At 35.9% G+C, this 22254-nt stretch overlaps 1 long non-coding RNA gene across 2 annotated transcripts in view; it reads left to right on the forward strand.

Moving 5' to 3' along the window:
• LOC132025111 (uncharacterized) overlaps positions 1 to 22254 on the forward strand; it is a 117780-nt gene that overhangs the window by 93611 nt on the left and 1915 nt on the right. For both annotated transcript variants that reach the window (XR_009406422.1, XR_009406421.1), the window contains exons 2-3: positions 13420 to 13583; positions 22121 to 22234. This is a non-coding gene — a long non-coding RNA (uncharacterized LOC132025111). The remainder of the gene's footprint in view (positions 1 to 13419; positions 13584 to 22120; positions 22235 to 22254) is intronic.

Consider the following 22254-nt stretch of genomic DNA (forward strand, 5'->3'; position numbering starts at 1 on the left):
AAATATTTGGAGAATGATTGAGAGAAGAAGTTTTAGAACCTAGTGAGAGAAACTGACCCAGAGTTTATCTTTTAATTTCTTAAGAGGTAATTTTTCCAAGGATATTTTAAAGCCTGATTGAGGGAAAGAATTTTTTCTTTTAATAATAGGCATAGTATATTCAAAATCATAATGTATTCAAATTTGTAACATTAATGCCTGTATGGTCCAGTTAAATTGTCAGTCTACATGAATGTGATATTTGTTAGTAGCATATACTTTGAAAGCTAGAACTTTTAAAATTTTTCCATGGATCCTTCTGTGTACTAGATGCTTACTAACAATTTTCTAAATTAAAAGAATTTGAGGGTGATCTCTTTGGTATATCTATTTTTCCATTTTTATATAAGCTTGATTATTCTAACTAGAATTAATTTTTATTTTCATATAATGCATCTTTTGTAATTATTTTTGACATCGCATTAAGCTTCTGAATCAAATTCACAAATGCCAATTTGCTTATGATTAGTGTATATTTATTTTATTCCACATATTTCTCATTCTTCCTCTTATAACTTAGTGTTTTTGTGTTTTTCAAAACAACTCCTACCTGTTGTAAAAGACAAACAATATGGAAATATATAAAATAAAAAGTAATCATTGCTAATTGCTTAGTATATATGTTTATATGTTTAGTTTATATAATTTCCTGTCAGACATATACAAACGTGCTGTTGTTGTTATATTTTCACATAGGCATGTGTATCATGATGGACATAGTACTATTTTATTTAATTACCTCTTTATTTATAAGCATTTAATGTGAGATCTATTCTCTTAATACATCTTAAAGTACACAATATTGTATTGTTAACCAGAGGCACAGTGGTATACTACAGATCTCTAGAACTTATTCACCTTGTAAAATGGAAACTTTAGTATTATATAATTTAAAAGTATAATAAATATCACATTGAAGAGATTCAAAGTCCCTTTTATTTCGAGTATTACCAGATCTAGATACCATTTTGCATTTCACAGATACTGATTTTTATTTGCATATGAGTTTGTATATAAAATATTAAGCTATGGCTGTTTCTATTCCAGGATGAGTCCTAAATAGTGGGTACGTTGAAGGCCATTGGGATAACTCTGAAAAAAATAAGTTATCCTCTAGTATTTGAAATTTGACAGCTATGAAAATCGTGAAAACCAAAGAGAGATAGGGTATAAAGTGTAAAGAAATCCTAACCTCTCTTTAACAAGTGTCTATAAGATGAGTGAGAAGAAGTAACTTATAAATAATATAGCCACAAGCAGTCATCCTGTCTTTTCTTTCATAAAGATAAATGTCATAATAGATCAGTGTTCTGCCTCTATTTTATACGTTCAATGTATATTTTTTTTCCTCCTCTATTCTTTGGGGCTGAAATTACTTTAGAGAGTAGTTAGAAAAAATTGAAAGTGTTTTGGAATGTGTAGCAATAAAAGGTTCAGACTGCAGTGAAACCTTTAATAACTTGTGAATTATGTCATCTGTGAAATAACAATAGATGACAAACTCAGCTGTGAGCAGAATAAAAGCACCCTTTTCTTAAATAGAGAAAAAAGTGAGTTTCCCTCTAGAGTTATGATCAGCTTTAGATTTTCAGTGTTCTTTGAGCAAAGTTTTAACACACCATGAAGTCTATCTTAGATACAATAAAGATATTATCTTCAGTGGAATCTGGGTTTGAAGTACCAGCTTCTAAAGTGTTAAACCTACTCAGGTGGTCTCACTTTGGGAAGGGATCCAGTCTGTGTGTACCTGGTTGTCTTACTAAGGGACTGATCACCTCTACTCTGTGTAGACTAGATTTTCTGATAAAGCGGTTTCTTGTCGGAAATTCACCATGTATTATGACTGCTACTGCCCACTTGATATTTTAATTATTTCCTCTTGCATGACTAATAAACATCTCAAACTTGAAATCTCCAAAACAGATCTCTTTATACCCCATGTCACCTTGACAGCAGAATTCAGTGGACATGTAACTTTGTTTTCCAAAATGTTTCCCTTTGTGTTGCATATGCCATTAAACTTCTAAAAGTCATACACTTCTAAAAGTCAAATCTTTGCAAAAGATTCTCATCTTTTTCTTTTAGATTTTAATTATCAGAAATTCTTAGTGCTTCAAGAGATCTGTTTCATTGGTTTTTATTCTGTGTTCAGTCTGGCAGTCAGATTGCATGTATCTGGTAGTAATACCCAGAGAATGAACTGTCTCAGTGAAATTTCAGGGTAGAAGCAATCCAATGGTATCATGTAGTTTAGTAAAAAATTAAACCACTGTGTAGCAGAATTCAGTATTCTGTTTGTTAAACATTCATCACTAACTTGTGTGACTTTGATTTTTCTGGAAATCTCAGTTCAAATAATCTCTTCTCTGTTTTGACTCCACTTTATTTTCTCCTTGGGAAAAATGACACATTTTCTTGTTTCTCCCATGAAACATAAGAGTTTATAGTATGTGATTTATACAGCTTCTTTCCTACAATCTCATGATTAATTTCCCAAATTCAGCATTTTCTTCCACCTACCTTCAAGCAGTCACCCATAAGATCTTAAAAGAATTGTCCCTAAAAAGTTATATTATTTAGAAAATAGAGAAAACACATTCCTAATCCTAATCAAATTGATATAACTACATTTTTGCATGTTCCCTTCTTGTTTTTTTATATGAATCCATTTAAATATTGTCACATTTGTATCCTGAGTTTTCACTTGGCAATATTTAATGCGCATTATTCTATATTCTTTATAATGATCATTTAAAATTTTATTAACTTCCTTTTGACTTAGCATTATCTAATAAGCCTGAACTTTACAATAATCACTTTCAACATCTTAATTCCTGTTTAATATTCCATATAGTAGATACGCTGTAATTTAAGGAACCATTTCCCTGATGCTTGTCATTTAGATTTCTACCAGTTTCCCCCATTATAAGTCATGCTCCAGTGAATAGCTTTTAATATCTAAAGAGACAGACAAGACATAGGGAGAATGACAATGTGGTAAAGTGTTAACATTTGGATAACTTGGGTGAAGGATACACAGGAATTCAAAATAATTTAAAATATATTTAAAAGAGTACATTTGAATAAGTGGAATTATTAGATCAAATGTTATACATGTTTTGAAAGCTTTCTTTTTATATTGTCATTTTATACCAAAATGCGGTACAACAGTACGTGAGTATCTGTTTCATTGCTCAATTAGCAAGTGATCTATGAATAATCCATGGAGAGAAGAGATTTCTTCTCTTTGCTAAATTCATCAGCAAGTTCTCCCTTGGAGATGGAAGACTGTGGAAATGTGGAAAGCGTGGAGGTAAGGGAGAGAGAAGAGAAATGCTGAACATAGAGAAATATCCATGTCACAAATTTTTTCTGGTTGTCTTTGGAAGTACACAGCAGCACAAGAGTGGAAATGACAGTAGGTTGTTGGCTGTTTTTGTCTGTTTTTTGCCTCGTGGGTGAATTTCTATCTGGCATCTATGTTCTGTGGATAACTCCATATTGATGGTACAGTTTGTTAACATCGGTATTTGCAAAGTCATAGAATCAAATAGTTTAAAGCTGGAATGAAGCTCAGAGTTTCCCCAACACCAATCCTGCAATTTTACAGGTAAAACTAAAGAAACCCAGGATTCAAAAGAATGATTAAATGACAAAATTAATCAAAGCCAGAGCCATTTTTACAACAAAGTTGTCTTTTTTTTTTTTAATTTTATTTATTTATTTGACAGAGAGATCACAAGTAGGCAGAGAGGCAGGCAGAGAGAGAGGAGGAAACAGGCTCCCCGCTGAGCAGAGAGCCCGACGCAGGACTCAATCCCAGGACCCTGAGATCATGACCTGAGCCGAAGGCAGAGGCTTAACCCACTGAGCCACCCAGGCGCCCCCAAAGTTGTCTTTTTTAATATTCCTGGGTTTTTTTTCATTAATGTCATAATCTTATTACGTCTATAGAATGAAAATCGATTCTACCATTTTCATGTAAAACTGACTGCCAGTTACTTGGATGTGCTTTTACTTTTTGGAAGTTCTTAGACATCTTTAAATCAGTGGATGACCCAAAGGATCCAAGATTCTTAAGACAAATATGTAAAAGTATTGGCCCGTGTGCTCATGGACAAAGATTATGTTTTTATTATTATTATTTTTTTAAGAACAATGCAATTACATCAGAAAGATTTTTTTTAAAGATTTTATTTATTTATTTGTCAGAGATAGACACAGTGAAAGAGAGACACAAGCTGGCAGGGTGGGAGAGGGAGAAGCAGGCTCCCCACTGAGCAGGGAGCCCGATGGGGGGCTCTTTTCCAGGACCCAAGGATCATGACCTGAGTCAAAGGCAACCACTTAATGACTGAGCCACCCTACATCAGAAATATTTACAATTGAAGAGCTTCATCAGAATTACCCTAATGAGGGGCACCTGGGTGGCTTATTCATTTAAGTGACAAACTCTTGATTTTGGCTCAGGACATAATCTCAGGATCAGTCGTGAGATCGAGCCCCCTCTCCACACCAGTGTGGAGCCTGGTTGGGATTCTTTCTCTTCCTTCCCTCTGCCCCCTCCCTCTCTATGAATGAATGAATGAATGAATGAATGAATGAATGAAAAGAAAAAGAATCACCCCGTTAACTTTTCAACAAATATATATTGATTGCCTATTGTGGGTCACTTGTTCTTCTAGATGCTAGGGATTAAGGATACAACATTGAATAAGCTAAATCTAGCTTTCATGGAACTTACACCTCATTAAGAAATTTACATTCAAGTACATATAGTTCAAAGTGAACTAGATAAGTTGCTCTTTTTAATTTTTTTTTTTTAGGAGGCAGCAGAGAGCACTATGCCCAGTGCAGAGCCTAGTGCAGAGCCTGATGCAGAGTTCAGTCTCACAACCCTGAGATCATGATCTGAGCCAAAATTAAGAGTTCATTGCCTACCTGGCTGAGCCACCCAAGTGCCCCAAGATAAACTGCTCTTCTATGTAATTGAAATTAATTGTGAAGATAATTTCCATAACCTTAATCCTGAGGAAAAATTATATATCTCTAGGGATCACAGTGCTCAGGATCACCATTTGTAAAAATAAAAGCACGGGAGGGAGAGATAGAAATATCCTTTTGTGGCAGCCTGTTGTGCATTTTATAACTTTAAGTTTACTAGTTCAGCACTAGAGAAGTGTAATTCATTCATTAACTCATTCCTTTTTAGAATTCTTAATTTCCCCTTCCATTAGATGTTAGGAAAGTGGCTCACTGTCTCCTAGCCCAACTGAGGAGGACATTTCCATTTGAGATTCTTTGGGTGACTGAATGCTTAACCCAACCAGATTTACATCTTTGCTTAATGCCACCAAATTTGTAGTCATATATTTTTCACTGGGTGGTGGAGCCTCCCCACTGTTTTGCTATTACAAACAAACGTGGCAACTGGCATTTTCATGCTCACGTGTAGAAGTACATTCTTACAGGAAGGATTCTGACTTGAAAGGTTGTAAATCATGTATTTAATAGACATTATCAAAATGTCCTCCACAGCATTTGTGCCAATTTGCATCCTGACCAAGAGTATATCAAAGCACTCATTTCTCCACAAGCTTGCTGATACTGCTTGTGCCAAAACATTTTCCTTATAATTAAAAGTGTTTCTCTAATATTGTTTCACTTTTTATTTAAGCAATTACAGGTAAGGATAAATGTCTTTCACTTGATAGTTGAAGGAATCTAGATTTTATACTTCTGGACAGTTGAGTAGATTCTGAAAAAAATAGCTTATGAATTTGGAGGCTGCATTTTGACTTATTTCAGCAGAAGAAACATTGTCAAATTTTTTAAAAAACACAAAGTTATTCAATGTTAGGAATACCTTCAGCATATCTCTCCTCTTTGACAGAAATCCTTATCTTGGATATGTGGGTATTTCTGTTGACTTTGGTTTCATAGAAGTGTGTAGGTGTTTTCTTTCCATGAATAAGAATGAGATGAGTTCATTTAAAAGTATTGAGAGAAAGACAGTGTCTTCTGTACACAAAACCAGTTTTTTAATTTTCTTGGTACCTTATGCTGAATCAATGCAGAGCCTATGGAACAATGTGTATAACTTCTCCCCTTGGGATTTCCTGGAGGTGATTATTTTCTGAGAGAATTATATTCCACTTGGCACATACCTTATTGGTGGGGAGAGGGGGTTAGAATTCTTTTGACTTTCTGTGAGATAGCTGTCTTAACTTTTGTAAAAATTGAAGCTCTTCTACAAGGGATGACCTCTGTTTAATTCTACAACATGCTATTTTAGGGGCAGACAGCTAGCTACCTAGGAGTGAGCTAAAAGGCACAGGATACAGATGTCATATGGATTAAATTGCAAATCTTTTAACAAAATAACAATTCCAATAGAATATGGTTCAGCACGTCATCCTTAAAGATTAACATTGATGTCTACAATGTACTGATTACATTTCATGTCTCATTATTTATGGATTTTATGAATTAGTATGAACAATATTTTGCATTATTCATTAGCTTTGGATGGCAACTGTTTATAAAGGCTGCTTTTCAATAAAATTTAATGGGATTCATGTCAAAATTCAGTGACAGGAACTATTAAGATTAAAGGTAGCATTTTGATTGACAGCTAGAAATCAAATTCAAGAATCTCATTTTTTTTTAAACTCTCCAATAAAGTACCCACTCTGATATTTTGAAATGTTGTGTGGATGTCATAGCATTTTGTTGTAATGTCAGCAATAGGAGAGGAAAACATATTTCTTTTGAACTAGGTGGTTTTCAGGTTCTTTACTGTGTTTACCTAATTAATACCTTTATTTTCTCTTTCTTCTGCTCAAAGCTCTCTGTTTAATGTCCTTTTTTTTTTTTTCCTGATTAGCAGGAGCTGTCAAACTCTATGCATTACCTGGTATTCTTTTCTTTGAAAAAAGCAACATTGGAGAAAACATAATATTTATAGAGTGCTTACAATAGGCAGTACAGTATATGATACAACAGTGTGCTTAGCACTTAACTCATGTTGTAGATGGCCTCGGGAAGCATAGGTCCCTTGTCAGTGGTGCCATAATTGAGCAGTGGAGTCATGGTTTGAACTTGTAACTTTTGGACTTTAAAAGATAGGCTCTTAACACTATACTGTGTCACTCCAGTCAGACTAATGAGTGGGACAAGAAGACCTGTTGCCACTATTTGAACTGATGAATGCAGCTGTCTAAACTTACTGCGTCTTGTAGTGAATTTCAGGAACTATGGCTTTGCAATTGGGGCAGAGCATCAGCCATTTGCTCTTCTATTATGCCTCTGTGTGATGATAGTTTTGGAATTTTTCCACAAAATAAAAGAGAACTTACATTTTTTGAGGTTCTTACACAATGGTCATGCTCTTTTTGTCCACATGTAATCCTCATTTTAAATCTATGAAGTCAGGATGGAGGAACTCAGGCTCGTCAGCTTGCCCAGTGGAGTCAGGTGGTCTGTGAGCTACTCTGAAATTCAGAGGTTTCCATAATGCCTGTGGATGATGTGAGGTGAGCAAAAATACCACCTTTTCATCCTATAGATGCAAACATTACAAAAGAAGGTAACAGTTTGTATACTTGCCCCAAATCTAAAAGACATCTATTTCCTATTTTTGAAGGCATTTTAACTTAAGTTCTCACATGGGGAAAATGTGGCATTTTTCTGGCACCTGAAGATTTTAGGAAATCCAGAAGTGATGACTGTGCCTTTTCCCACCAGAATGGACCTACTTTTCAGAACCAAATGTCATTATTTTACCAGTGGGAGATTTGGGGAAATGTTTCATGTAACAGAATAGTCTATTTTGACACATGTCTCTGTTACTCCATTTCAGATATGCCTCAGATCAAACATATTCTTGAGACACTCTCTTTTAAATAAAAGCCCTTTGTAGGATATCCAAAGAAGAATTTGATGTCCTGTTTCCCTAAAACTAATACCAAGGAGACATTCTATTCTGCTTAGAATATGTGTTCATGAGCTGAAGTGGGCTGACAGCAGGTCTGAACATTAACCATATTAAGAATTACCAAGAACTATAATCAAAGAAATTTAAAATTCTCAGGTGATTAGAGTTTGAGCTTAATTTAGTTTTATGAATTTAAAACTAGAGATATTTGGAGATTAATTTTTATGACCTTGTCATTCACATTAAAATAATTAAACAATTCCGTTTCAATACTGTAGGCTTGAAGATGAGAATCATGACCTTTCTGGCAGTTAAGTAAAGACCTGGCTTAGCTGATTTGGGTTAGTTTGGTGGAAGAACAAGCTGAAGGCCCTTTCCCAGCACCCTCCCCCACTCCCACCATTTCTCTTCTAGAAAAGGGAGCTTCCATTGTTGTATAGCTGCCTAAGTTCCCCTGCCCCCTGGTTCTTATAAATACATGAGATTTTCGAAGGGCAGGGCCCTTAACAGTAAGTCATCCAGCCCAGCTGGACTCATCTTAGCATATATCTCTATGGACTAATGAAGAATTGGGGGTGTAGTGTTCTCTGCTGTTCCTCTGTAAGCTTTTACCCTCTAAACATTATTTAATATTTATACTATGTAGCATGTGTATCCATACTCCCTTTTCACAACACTCCTGTACCATTTAAAACAAAACTAATGGTGAATAAATCTTTGTTAGTTTTATATTTGATCACTCTGGATGAGAATTCTTTGAAGCTGAACAGTTTAAAGCATATAGTCTGTTATCATCCATTCTCATCTAAGCATTTTGTTTTCTGCTGATTTACACCTGATGATCCCCCACATGTGAACCCAGTCTACTCAGCGATCAGCTTCATCAAAATCAAGCCAAAATTCAGGAGAAAATGTTGTATTCGTTGGGATTATTCAGCATGAATCTTCTAGTCAGAAAGAAACCTCTTTCAGTGAGTAAAGGGAATCCCACAAGGAAATGAAAATAGGCCATTTCACACCAGTGCGTTTCCATCTTTCTCTTCCTTTGCTTCACTCTCCTTGTCTTTCTTCCTCTCCCTCCTGTGACTCCTCTCTCCAGTGACTCCGCCAGCCAGAAAAGTACAAATGTACAATAAAAATTACTTCCTAAAATCAATGTAATAAAAGCTTCTTGTCAATGATATACATCCTATGATGTGATAAAATGTATTTCTTATTTGTAAATTCATTTAACTATCCTTAGTGACTATCATTTCTCCTTTCCAAGACAAATATTTGATTTTCCAGAAAATTCAATATTTGGAGATCTTATATAATTCCATGCTGATTTGTTAAGGGAGATGTAGAAAATACACAATTCATAATAGGAAGAAAGTCTGTATCTTCTTTCATTTAATTTCAAAGGAATCCCAAATGATTTTTTTTCTCTCACCTTCTTAAATACCTCAATATCATACTGGGGCAAACAAAACAAAACAAAACAAAAAAACCACAACCCATGAAACACAGAACCATAATTTGAAATTAATGAACAAATATGGTATACTCATCTGTTATCTTTTTATTATTTTTATTATGTTCAAAATATCAAATATCTGCTATTTATTACCAGTATTATTTACTACCATATAGTAATGGTTTAATCAGTGAAACAAGGTTTTAAATGTTAATAACATCAGTTCTGGAGGGAAAGAAGGCCTATCATACACTGTTGGTGAAACTGGAACCTGACAAAACCTATTCTCAAATGAAATCTGGCAATATTTACCAAATCTGAAATATATTTGAAATTTAAAGCGCATCAAAATGTAAATACACTGATGTTGGATATGTCATTTGCAAGTATCTTTTCCCATCCAGTAGGTTGCCTTTGTTGTTTTGTTTATGGTTTCCTTTGCTGTGCAATAGCTTTTTATTGTGATGTAGTCCCAACAGGTTATTCTTGCTTTTGTTTCCCTTGCCTTAGGAGACATATCTAGAAAAATGTTGCTATAGCTGATGTCAAAAAAAAAAAAAAAAATACTGCCTCTGCCCTGGGATTTTTATGGTTTTAGGTCTCACATTTAGGTCTTTAATTCATTTTGAACTTATTTTTTGTTTATGGTATAAGAAAGTGGTTCGATTTCATTCTTTTGCAGGTAGCTATCCCATTTTCCTAACACCATTTAATAGACTGGTTTTTTTTTTTCCCAAAGGATATTCTTGCCACCTTTGTCATAGATTAATTGATCATATAGGCATGGGTTTAATAGCCAAAATATATAAAGACTTTATACAGCTCAACACCAAAAGACAAACAATCCAATTAAAAGGGGGACAAAGGACCTGAATGGGTGTTTTTCCAAAGAACACATACAGGTAGCCAACAGTGAAAAGATGCTCACCATCAATAATCATCAGAGACATGCAAAACAAAACCACAGTGAGGCATCACCTTATCAGAATGGCTAAAATAAAAAAGACAAGAAATAACAAGTGTTGGTAAGGATATGGAGAAAAAGGAACTCTCCTGCATTGTCAGTGAGAATGTAAATTGGTCCAGCCAATGGAAATGGAAAACAGTGTGGAGCTTCCTCAAAAAGTTAAAATAGAAATACCATATGATCCAATAATGCCAATACTTGGTATTTACCCAAAGAAAACAAAAATATTAATTCAAGAAAATATATGCTACCCTGTTTATTGCAGGATTGTTTACAATAGCCAAGATATGGAAGCCACCTAAGTGTCCAAAGATAGATGAATGGATAAGAAAGACAAGATACACACACACACACACACACACACAGAGGAATATTACACAGCCTTAAGAAGAATGACATCTTGCCATTTATGACAACATGGATGGACCTAGAGGGTGTAAGATAAGTGAAATAAGTCAGACTGAGAAAGACAAATATATGAGTTCATTCACATCTTGGATCTATAACCTAAACAAATGAGTAAACAAACAAAAAGCAGAATCAGACCTATAAATACAGAGAACAAACTGATGGTTGTCAGACGGAAGAGGGTAGGGGGATGGGCAAGGTGGGTGAGGAGAAGTAGAGGTACAGATTTCCTTAAGTCATGGGAATAAATGGTACAGCATAGGCAATATAGTCAATGATATCATAATAGCATTGTATAGTGGCAGATGGCTGCTACACTGGTGAGCACAACATCAGAGATAGAGATGTTGAATCACTAGGTTGTATACCTGAAACTAATGTAATGTTGTGTGTCAACTATACCCCCCAATTTTTTTAAAATGTTCAAGTACACTGATGTGATTATAGCTCTCTTCATAAGAACAATTAATCACAATAAGGCACTGTAATTAAGGCTTTGTAACAGACACTGCTGAAGCAAAGATATGTATATGTCGAATGAATAAAAATCTTCAAGATTCATGATTAAGTAAAAATTATGGTATAGAAAAGTGAGTACCATACAATCATTTTTTAGGTTTAAAAAATATATATGTAGCTATATTCATGGAAATTGTTCTGGACTTACAGATAAGTACCTGTTCATAGTGGTTCCCTGGCTCCCTTTCAGAAGAGGGACTCAGGGTGTGGGCTTGTGGAAGGCTTTAATGTTCGTCATACACTTCTCAGAGCATTTATCATATCTAATTATGTCAATGTATAACTTTATTTTTTAAATACAAAGATCTAAATGAAATTATAGATTTCTGGCATTAAAATATACCAATAAATGTAATTTGGAAAATGTTGGCCTCTGTCTAGGATTGGTAAAACCTTGCAATATAAATCTGGAACTAACTCGGCACCCTCTATATAAAAAGGAATCCTGATTTTAAATTAGATGCTCAGGTTTCCTGGAGCGTGTTTTAGAATGATGGATTAGAAATGGATATGCAGAGCTCAGAAAAATTGCTTAGAGACAGGAAAGAAGGAACAATTGCTAATGTGGGTTTGCTCAGGCCCCAGCAACCAGGACAGGTCAACCAGGTGCATGGAATAAGAGCAAGAAGCAATCTTCTGTTGTCCATGTCCTCCTTGGTATGGACACCATGTCCTCATGGTGTCCTCCAGAACCTTGGCAGACTCCCATGGACTCTTGCCTTGCACAGCCATCAGTGGTCCCTGGGTCCCAGACAGGTACCCATGATCCCTCTTTTGATGCCCTGGTGCTTACTGTGTGGGGTGTAGATCCAAAGTCACTGCACGGGCTGCCCTGGTCCTGGTCAAGCTGTGGCACCAGCTGTCCTCTCCTGTCAGCACCTATACCAGTGATGAAGTAGCTCAGTCTTTCACTCTCTGCATTGGGATGGGAGGAAATGCACTTTTTTCTTCTGTTCTGAGTTTTGCTGATCAGAGTCCACACAATTCAGGTGAGACCACACAATGAAGCACTCAAAATCTTTCTTCTCTGCTGACATCATCCCCTTTCTTCTCTCCACACTGAAACCAAGCTTGCAGATCACAAAGCTCTTTACTCTCAACATGAATTATGCTACCTGAGGGGTTAAAGGTGAATGTGAATTCTTGGGGTGTCCACTCTGAAGACTGACTTTAATGTGCCAGCTTTAATAGGAGCTCTTATGAGATTGACTGTACTTTCCTAGAACTAAAATGGCAGCTATTCTGTCCACGCAAGCAGAACAGAGCGTATCACCTTTCCTATGGCATCAGTGACTGCTTGGATGGGGTAACTGCTTTCTGAGGTCTGAAGCAGAAGCCTATATATCTTAGTATATGTTAACCTGGAATCACTTTTCCCCTCTCACTAGAGTAGCTAAAAATGCAAGACTTTGGAGTCATGGATCTGAATCCTGGCTTTTTTTGTTGGCTAGCTGCATCATCCAGTGAAAGTAAGTTAGCCAATATATCTGCAGGTCTCCCTTATCTCATATCCAAGAGTTGATGTGAAAAATAAAGCTAGTGACAGTTGTGAACTCCTTAGAACATACTGTGTGACACTTAGTAAGAGTTCCATGAACATGTGGAATTTGGGTGGTTATTACTCTTTCTTAAACCTGATAATGGCACCATGATACACTGGTCATCACAATGGACTTTAGAGCCTACTCTGCCTCTTACTAGTTGTAGGAGTTGAGGTAATTAACCTCTCTGTTCTTCAATCTCTTCCTTGGTAAAGTAGAGATAATACAACCTACGTCACAGTATTGTTGCATTAAATGAGATGTTGTATGTAAACTATCTGGACATAATAAACATTATGTATATAATAAACAACTTGTAATATACTAGATAAAAGTGCATTTTATATAATATATATAATTAATAATTTGTCAGTTTCATACTTTATTTTATGATTAACAAATTTTTTATAGAACTAATTATAGCATAATCATATAACATAAAACAATAAACATTTTGTAAGTCTTTTTTGTAATAATATTGCTGTTATCAAAAATATTAGTATTGGTCTTCGTGGTTTTTTTTTTTTTTAGATTTTATTTATTTATTTGACAGAGAGAGCACACACAAGCAGGCAGAGTGGCAGGCAGAGAGAGGAAGAGAGAAAAGCAGGCTCGCTGCTGAGCAAGGAGCCCTGTGCAGTCCATCCCAGGACCCTGGGATCATGACCTGAGCCGAAGGCAGCAGCTTAACCAACAGCCACCCAGGCATCCTGTGAGGTTTGTTTTAATAATGAATTTTTCATTCCTTTCATTGATATTGGTATTCAGATTTTGTGTTTCATCTTCTGCTGGTAGTGGTATGCTGTATTTTTCAATAAATTTGTCATTTCACCTAAACTATTGATTTTTTGCAATAAAATTTGTTAAAAATATTCTTAGTATCATTTTAAATCTGTAAGATCTGATGTGATCATCTCTCTTTTATTATTGATATTGGTGAATTATGTTCTCTATTAATCAATTTAGAAAGGAATTTATCAATCTTGTTGATCTTTCAGAGAAACAAATTTCAATGTATTACTTTTTTTCTGTTTTTTATATTTTGAACAATTTTCATCCCTTCTCTTTATTTTCCATTTACTTTGCTTGTATTTGCTTGTATTTTTCAAGCTTCCAAAGTTGAAACTGTAGGCAGTTGATATTATACCACACTTCTTTGGGGTTTAAAGCTCTTAAATTTTTCTCAGAGCACTACTTTATCTGCATCTGAGAAATTTTGATATGTTTTCATTCATTTGGAAAGATTTTCTAATTTCTCTTAAGATTTCTTATTTGACTTTATGGATTATTTAAAAGTGAATTATTTAATTTCCAAATATTTGGGGTTATTTTGGATATATTAATTTTTTCAACGAAGTTCTACTGCATTGGGATCATAGAACATATTTTGTATGATTTGTGTTTTTAAAATTTGTGTATCACTCTTTCAATTGCTTTAACACATTGTTTATTTTATTTTTGTTTTTGAACACATTGTTTACCATGGTGAATATACCACGTGTCCTTGAAAAGTGTGTATGTCTGCAAATGTTAGGGATAGTGTTCTATAGTTATAATAAGGTCAAGGTTGTTGATGGTGTACACATTTTTCTCTAGTCCACCAATTACTGAAAGAGGGATCATCAATAATTTTTTTTAAAGATTTTTAAAAATTTTATTTATTTGACAGACAAATAAATTAGAGAGGCAGAGGGGGGTGTGGGGGGAAAGCAAGCTCCCTGCTGAGCAGAGAGCCCGACGTGGGACTCAATCCCAGGACCCTGAGATCATGACCTGAACCGAAGGCAGAGGCTTTAACCCACGGAGCCACCCAGGTGCCCCTCATCAATATTTTTAAGCTCAGTTTTACTTTATGTAATTGAAATGTTGGGCTGGATAACACGTAAAGACACTGACGATCTTGCTGAGCTAAAAGTTTTTCAATAGAACTTAATTTTGCATATGTTTCAGGTCATTTTCCCCTCTATGACTATATTCTCTTTCACAGTAAGTTAGGCATTTTTAGATTACTTACATTTGCTATAGTATCATCTGTCCTAGGGAAAAATGAAAATTTCACAAAATTATGAGTATATTTCTATTATCCTCTTGTCATTTTAGAGCTGTTATTTATCTTAAGAAAAGACGTATGACCCAGGATGAAATAAACATCACATTTTTGAATGCAGTAATAGTATTTGAACAGTTCTTTGTAAATATACTTTAAAGACCGGACCATTTCTTCAAAGAGTTTGTATGAAAAAGAGACAATTGTGGTAAAAATATTAACTAGTCTGTCAGTAGTCAAGATTTGACAAACTGAAACTGAAAAGTTAAAATCATTTGACAATCTTGATTGGGTGCCCTGTCATTCTTCTTTTGGTAGGTGTCATTCAGATTTTTGGGGAATATTTTTTATAGCTGCACTCTTCTTTCTCTTATTCTTAGCAATTTTCTTCAGTAACTGTATCATATTTTCTCTTGATGTTCAGAGTTACATTGAATATTTCAAGGACTCGATATAAATTCTTTCCTCATGACTTGCCTGTTAGGTCCGTCTTCTCTCAGATACTGGCGCACTAAACTGGAATTGTAGTTATGATCACTGAGAATGTTCCGCTCCACTTACAGTGTCCTACCCCAGAAAATTCTGCTAGGCTCTTCTTTCACAGGCACTGTTCGTAATGTGAACGAGGAATGGATACTTAATGTAAGAGTGGTCTATGCTTTTAGATTGACTAGTACCCATGTTGCTTAGCAGGGATGAATACTAATGCTACAATAAAGGAGATGATCACTTTCTGGAATCTGGAAATAGAGAATGTGGGGACAATGGGCCAATTTGAGGTAAGAGAGAGAGAACACATGAAGATCATGAGATAAAAGCAGAGTTGCTGGTCTCCAGAGTTACCTTGATTCTTGTTTATTCATTCAATATGCAAATATTCACAGGGACTCTCTTCTGTTCCAGGGACTGTTCCAAATGCTGGGAATGTGGCAGTAAAAGTGAAAGCTTTCTTCTTCTAGTTCAGTTCCATTCCAAGTATATGCAGATATTGGCCTCCCTATTATTGAGATTGGGCTTTCTTTACTAAAATTCAAAAAAGCTTAACAGATACACTAGGAAAATGATAATGTTATAGTAACACTTTGTAGCAGTACATTTATAAGGTAATACTCTTTTATCACCAGGTGTTACTTGAGAAAAGTCAAGAGATTAAAAAGTACTTTATTTCATATAGTTTTAGGTTTTTATCAACAGTTTTGTATACTGTTATTTATTTCTAAAGATTTTATTTATTTATTTGATAGAGATAGCTAGATTATAAGCAGGGGGAGAGGCAGAGGGAAAGGGAAAAGCAGAATCCCGACTGAGCAGGGAGCCAGACACCGGCCTGGATCTCAGGACCCTGGGATCATGACCTGAGCAGATGCTTAACCGACTGAGCCACCCATCCCTACTAAGTCATTTTAAACCAAGGTTCATATCTACATTGAGTTTCTTCATGCAGTGATTACATGGGGTATAAAGTTAAGAAACAAAGCTTCTAAAATTAGTTAATGGAAAATAAAGAGGTAGAGAAAAAAGAAGTGTGATCTGTTAATGCTTATGAACATACATACTTCTTCCAACTAAATTTTAAGTCTGTTTTCCCTATAATAACTTTTTATAATTCAGACTCAGGTTATTGTTTTCCTTGTCAAACTTTCAATTGATAGAATTGTGAATGTTTTGACTCCAGCTCCAGGGTGACATTAAATGATCATTTTGTAGTTTAGTAATGCGTTCTGACTGAGTGACAAATAATAACACTTTACAGTGTGAGATACTTAAGTGTTTTACATGAATTCGCTCATTTAGTCCTTGTTACAGCACTGTGTGATAGGCACTCTTATCACACCCACTTTACAGATAAGCTCACTGAAGATCCAAGAAGTTCCATAATCTGCTAAGTTATACTATAAGTCAGCATCAGGGCCGGAATTTATTACTTTTTTATTTTTATTTTTAAAAAATTTTATTTATTTGACAGACCCAGCGAGAGATGGAACACAAGCAGAGGGAGTGGGAGAGAGAAAAGCCGGCTCCCCACTGAGCAGGGAGCCCAATGTGGGGCTCTCGATCCCGGGACACTGGGATCATGACCTGAGCTGAAAGCAGATGCTTAACTACTGAGCCACAGGTGCCCCAGGGCTGAAGTTTAAACCCAGGACATCTTGCTGTGGACTCCACACTGTCAACTACTTTGTTATACTGGCTCTTGTTCCCTTCTGGTTTCCTGATACCGATAACTGAAAGCCCACCTCTATTTTGGGGCCTGCTCTATACCAACTGCTGAGAGTGTCCTCAAGCTTCTATTGTGCCTCTGACCACTTTGATCAGAAAGGAATGTTTTCGCATAGGAAAACGTGATTATTTAAGCAAATGTCATGGCTCTTTTTTTTTTTTTTAAGATTTTATTTATTTATTTGACAGACAGAGATCACAAGTAGGCAGAGAGGCAGGAAGAGAGAGAGGAGGAAGCAGGCTCCCCGTGGAGCAGAGAGCCCTATGTGGGGCTCAATCCTAGGACCCTAAATTCATGACCTGAGCTGAAGGCAGAGGCTTTAACCCACTGAGCCACCCAGGTGCCCTGCAAATGTCATGGTTCTAATCATATTCACCTTAGTTAGAACAGAAGAAATGCTTTAATTATTTTTTCCTGTCTCAAAGACAAGATTATACTAAAAAAAGTAACAGTTAAATTTATAAAATCTAATTAAATTCAACAAGCTAAAAATTCCTTTATCTCAGAATGTTGTCTTCATATACGTTAAATTTCACTTTCCAAATGTTGAGTGAAATGACGTTTCTACACTTCCAATTTCTTTTTCTTTTTCAAGTTTTACTGAGATAGAACTGATATGTGATATACTGCACATATTTAAAATGTGTGATTTGATATGTTTTGACCTATTTATATATCACTGAAACCATCACCACAATCAAGATAATAAACATACTTCACTATCCACAAAAGTCTGTGTTTCTATCACTTCACCCTCAAGCGTCTCCTCACCATCATTTCCCAGGCAACTGATGACCTGCTCTCTATTCTTTATATTAGTTTGCATTTTCCATAATTTTTATTAAATGGACTCATATAATTTTTTTTGTCTGAGTCCTTTATTCAAAATTATTTTGAGATCCATTCATGTTTCTATGTGTATGAATAAATTATTTCTTTTTTTTTTTTCATTTTATTTTACTTCTTTTCGGTGTTCCAACATTCATAGTTTATGTACCACACCCAGTGCTCCATGCAATACGTCCCCTCCTTAATACCCACCACCAGGTAATTTATTCCTTCTTATTGCTGAGTTGTGTTTTGCTGTGTAGATATACCGAGATGTTTATGTGTTTGCCATATATTTATCCATTCCTCTATTATCTGTTGGCCTCTTGATAGGCATCTGGATTGTTCCCAGTATTTTAGCTATTACAAATTAAACCGCTATGAACATTAACAACAAGTCTTTTTATGGACATATACTTTATTTTTTGCACTAAAACGTAGGAGTGGCCTGGCTGGATCATTTGGCAGGTATGTGTTTAATTTTTTAAGAAGCTGTCAACCCACTTTCCAAAGTGGTTTTACCACTTTGCATTCCCACCAGCAGTGAATGAAGGTTCCAGTTCCTCCACATCCTCACTAATATTTGATGTGGTTGGTGTTTTTAGTTGTAGCTTTATGATAAGCATGCAGTGGTACCTTCTTAGGGTTCCATGCCCACTCCAAAAGTAAATAAGAGAGTTCATTTTCTAAATAACTAATAAATTTCCATAGAATTCAGGATATAAAAGAGTACACAGAACAAAATTACAAAAGATGCCTGTAGGACATTATACATTTAAAAAACATTTTCTGGGTGGTTCAGTGAGTGGAGCATCCACTGTTGGTTTAGGCTCAGGTTGTGGTCTTGGGATCATGGGGTAGAGGCCTGGATCAGGCTCAGCACTCAGCAAGGAGTCTGCTTGGGATTTTCTCTCTCCCTCTTCCTCTGCCCTTCCCCTCCCCATGCTCACTCTCTCTCAAATAAATAAATCTTTAAAAAAATTTAAAAATATTTTCTTTTTCTTTGGAACTAGTTCTAGGGAATTGGAATGTTTATTTTTTAAAAATAATTTTTTGTAGGTTAAATAGATGACATATTCACTTGGAGTACAAGTATTATACAAATCAACCATTTTACTTGACTGTGTTCCCTGGTGAAGACCAAACCAACCAAAACAAAACAAAAACTATCCATAAAATTAGTGGCAGAATTAGAACTAAAGTCCAAGTTTCTTAACTTCTTAACTAGTGTTGTGCTACTTTTCATATATCAGCATATTGTACAAATTATTTTGGATTTAATACGCAGTTAGGAACTTCTGAGTGCATAATGTCTAAAGAGTGATAAAAATTGCTTATGTGTATCTACACAACATGCAGCAGAGAAAAACAATCACTCACTTGAGCTTGAAACCTGTATTTTTAGGATTGGAGTGCAATCTCTTTATCTGCTAGATAAAGCAAGGCAGTGAGAAGGCACTTTAGGAAGAATTATGGAAAATAGGATATCCAATTGCATAGCAAGAAAAGGCAGAAGGAAAACAAAATAAGAATAAGCATTAATTACAAAACTGCTGTGCAAAGACTTGTGTAGAGGATCTGGTGGGGACGGGGGGTGGTTGGGGGAGAAGCCATTAATAACATATGGTCAGAGAGTTAGTTTTAAGTCCTCAGAGGTATAGACATGGGAACCACAGAGATCATTCCAAATGCATAAATGGGAGAAAATTTAAGAATAAATCATAAGAATAAGAAGCTCAAAGTAGAAGACTCTATCACTCACTAGGTGTCAGAATATAGGTGTGTGGGGGGGTGATACCACAGAACCCGAGAAAAAAAGAAAATGTAAAGCTTTAGATGCCAAAGGAGAGGGCGTATAGGAAGAAGAGTTCAAAGGAAATCTTTGAAGATCTAAACAAAATAATAAGAAAAAGGCAAGTTCCTAGAAATAGAAATTGTAGAGCATGGATAAGAGGAAAACCCATAAGGAAATTGACCAGGAATGGTCTGCATTTGTGGCTTATAATAATGGTAAATGACAGGAAAATAGACAGGGATGGATTTATGCTTAATTTATAATAAAAGATATCTGAAATTTATGTGAGAAGACATTATCGTAAGTATGACTTGGGGAGGGGATACAATGGTTTTTATACCGTTCTACCCCAGAGTGGCTGCACCAAATGAATTACCACCGAGAGATGATGGTTCATTGATGTTACTTATAGTAATAGGCCAAGTTTTATGAAAACAAAACAAAGTAATAGAAATATAAGGCTTTGCACATTAAAAGACCCAATATAGACATACAAGACCAGTGGAAAAGGGCTTAGTAGCAACCTACATGACAAGGACATCAGTGTTACAGTGAGTGGACTTTAAAGGAGACATTGACACATGTCATGGAATGGAGTACTTTTCTAATCAGTTCTACTTGTGATCCAAACTCTAAGAGGTAGCAGGAAAAAAAAAAAAAAAAAAAAAAAAAAAAATATATATATATATATATATATATATATATAGACACACACACACATATATGTATGTGTGGAGGTCAATATACATATATTTATATGTAATGTATATGTAGTGTATATAATATATATTTATATATTTATATATGTATATTGACCTCCTCATATCCCTGATTTTCAGTCTTTCTATTTATATGGCAATTTATGTCCAATAATGGTTTAGTTTAGACTCAGGTCGGATTATTAATAACAGCGGGGGAGAGATGGTTGGGTTTTTTTCTAATATCTGTCCAAACATTGCCCAAAAAGTTCACATATGTCATCAGAGGATTTGGGATTAGCCCCTGCCTTAGATGTACTGGTACTGCTATTAATTCAGTCCCTCAGATTGTCGGGAATGTCGTGGAATGTTGCTAGCCGTGTTCAGCTTTGATGCATTGTAGCTCTGTCCCTGGGCTGGGGAGGAGAGAGGAGCGGTCGGTCGGCTGATTGGTCCTGGTCCATCTCCATCACAAAGCACAGATTCTCTCATTCCCTTTTGACTTTGCCTCTTATCCTTGTAATTAAGACTCCTTTGATTTTGTTTGGCGACTCACCATGTGTAGCACGTAAAGGAGGACAGGACCAGGAAACTGGCATTCTCACAATTTCACAGGGTCCTTGATTAAACTCCATTTAATTCTGAGAATCTTAATCAAGGTAATTATCTGGCTGAGGGTGTCTGCGTCTGCACTTGCTTCTTCTGTGGGTTCCTCCAACAGCTGGAAGGTGTTTTGGATGGGGCGGCTCCTCCACAATGGGTCCACCGTGGAGGAGCAGTGGTGTGTGCCTATCAGCAGCTCTATTTAAGTGTAGTCCTGGATGCACGGCTGTACTGATTTGTTTTTAAAACCTTCCAAATGTGTACAAAGCAGGCTGTTTATTTTGTGCCAAAAGATGAGATTAGCTAATTTGCGATAATGCTGAATTCAACCCTCTAATATATTTCTCCATAATTCTCATAATTTTCACACCAAAGGGCAGTGATTACTTACCTAACACACTTGCTACCTTCCCCAAAATCCAACGGGAAGTTCAATCCGGAGAGAGGCCAGAGGGCATATGCAATTTATGCATCAGTCTTTTTTTTTTTTTTAAAGGTTATTTATTTATTTATTTGACAGAGAGAGATCACAAGTAGGCAGAGAGGCAGGCAGGGAGAGAGAGAGAGGGAAGCAGGCTCCCTGCTGAGCAGAGAGCCCGATGTGGGACTCGATCCCAGGACCCTGAGATCATGACCTGAGCGGAAGGCAGTGGCTTAACCCACTGAGCCACCCAGGCGCCCTATTCATCAGTCATTTTATGCCATTTCAGGTTTAGCAGATGCTAAACATTTTAACCTTGTTAACCAGCCAGCGTTGCAGAAAAAGACAAATAAGAATAATTCGTCATATTAGAAATATCACTCTCTGGGAAATTCCAAGATCTGTGAGTCAAAATAGTTTTGAGAACTAGTGTTAGGTATGACTCCCAAGTTTCACATTTTGTCATGTTATTCTGTTTTGTCCAGGAAGGTTCATCTGAGGTTGGGGCAGAGGATAGGAGGGGGCGGTTACAAAGATTTTCTTAAAAATAATCCAGACTTTTCCCTTTGATTTATGCCTTATGGGTGAATCGATCCAACAGAGCTATTATATATTTTCTTTTTCCATTTCTTTCCGTCAAGGCCTTCAGTTCGTGGGTGGAGGAAGGATGAGTTTCCTCTAGTCCTGGCATTTCAGAGTGGGAAGGCCTTGGATGGACTCCAACCTGGCAGCATTTCTCACTTCCTGGTTTTTGGGTTTGTTTGTTTTTTTTAAA

This window comes from Mustela nigripes, chromosome 9 (genome assembly GCF_022355385.1).
Source record: "Mustela nigripes isolate SB6536 chromosome 9, MUSNIG.SB6536, whole genome shotgun sequence".
Lineage (NCBI taxonomy): Eukaryota > Metazoa > Chordata > Mammalia > Carnivora > Mustelidae > Mustela > Mustela nigripes.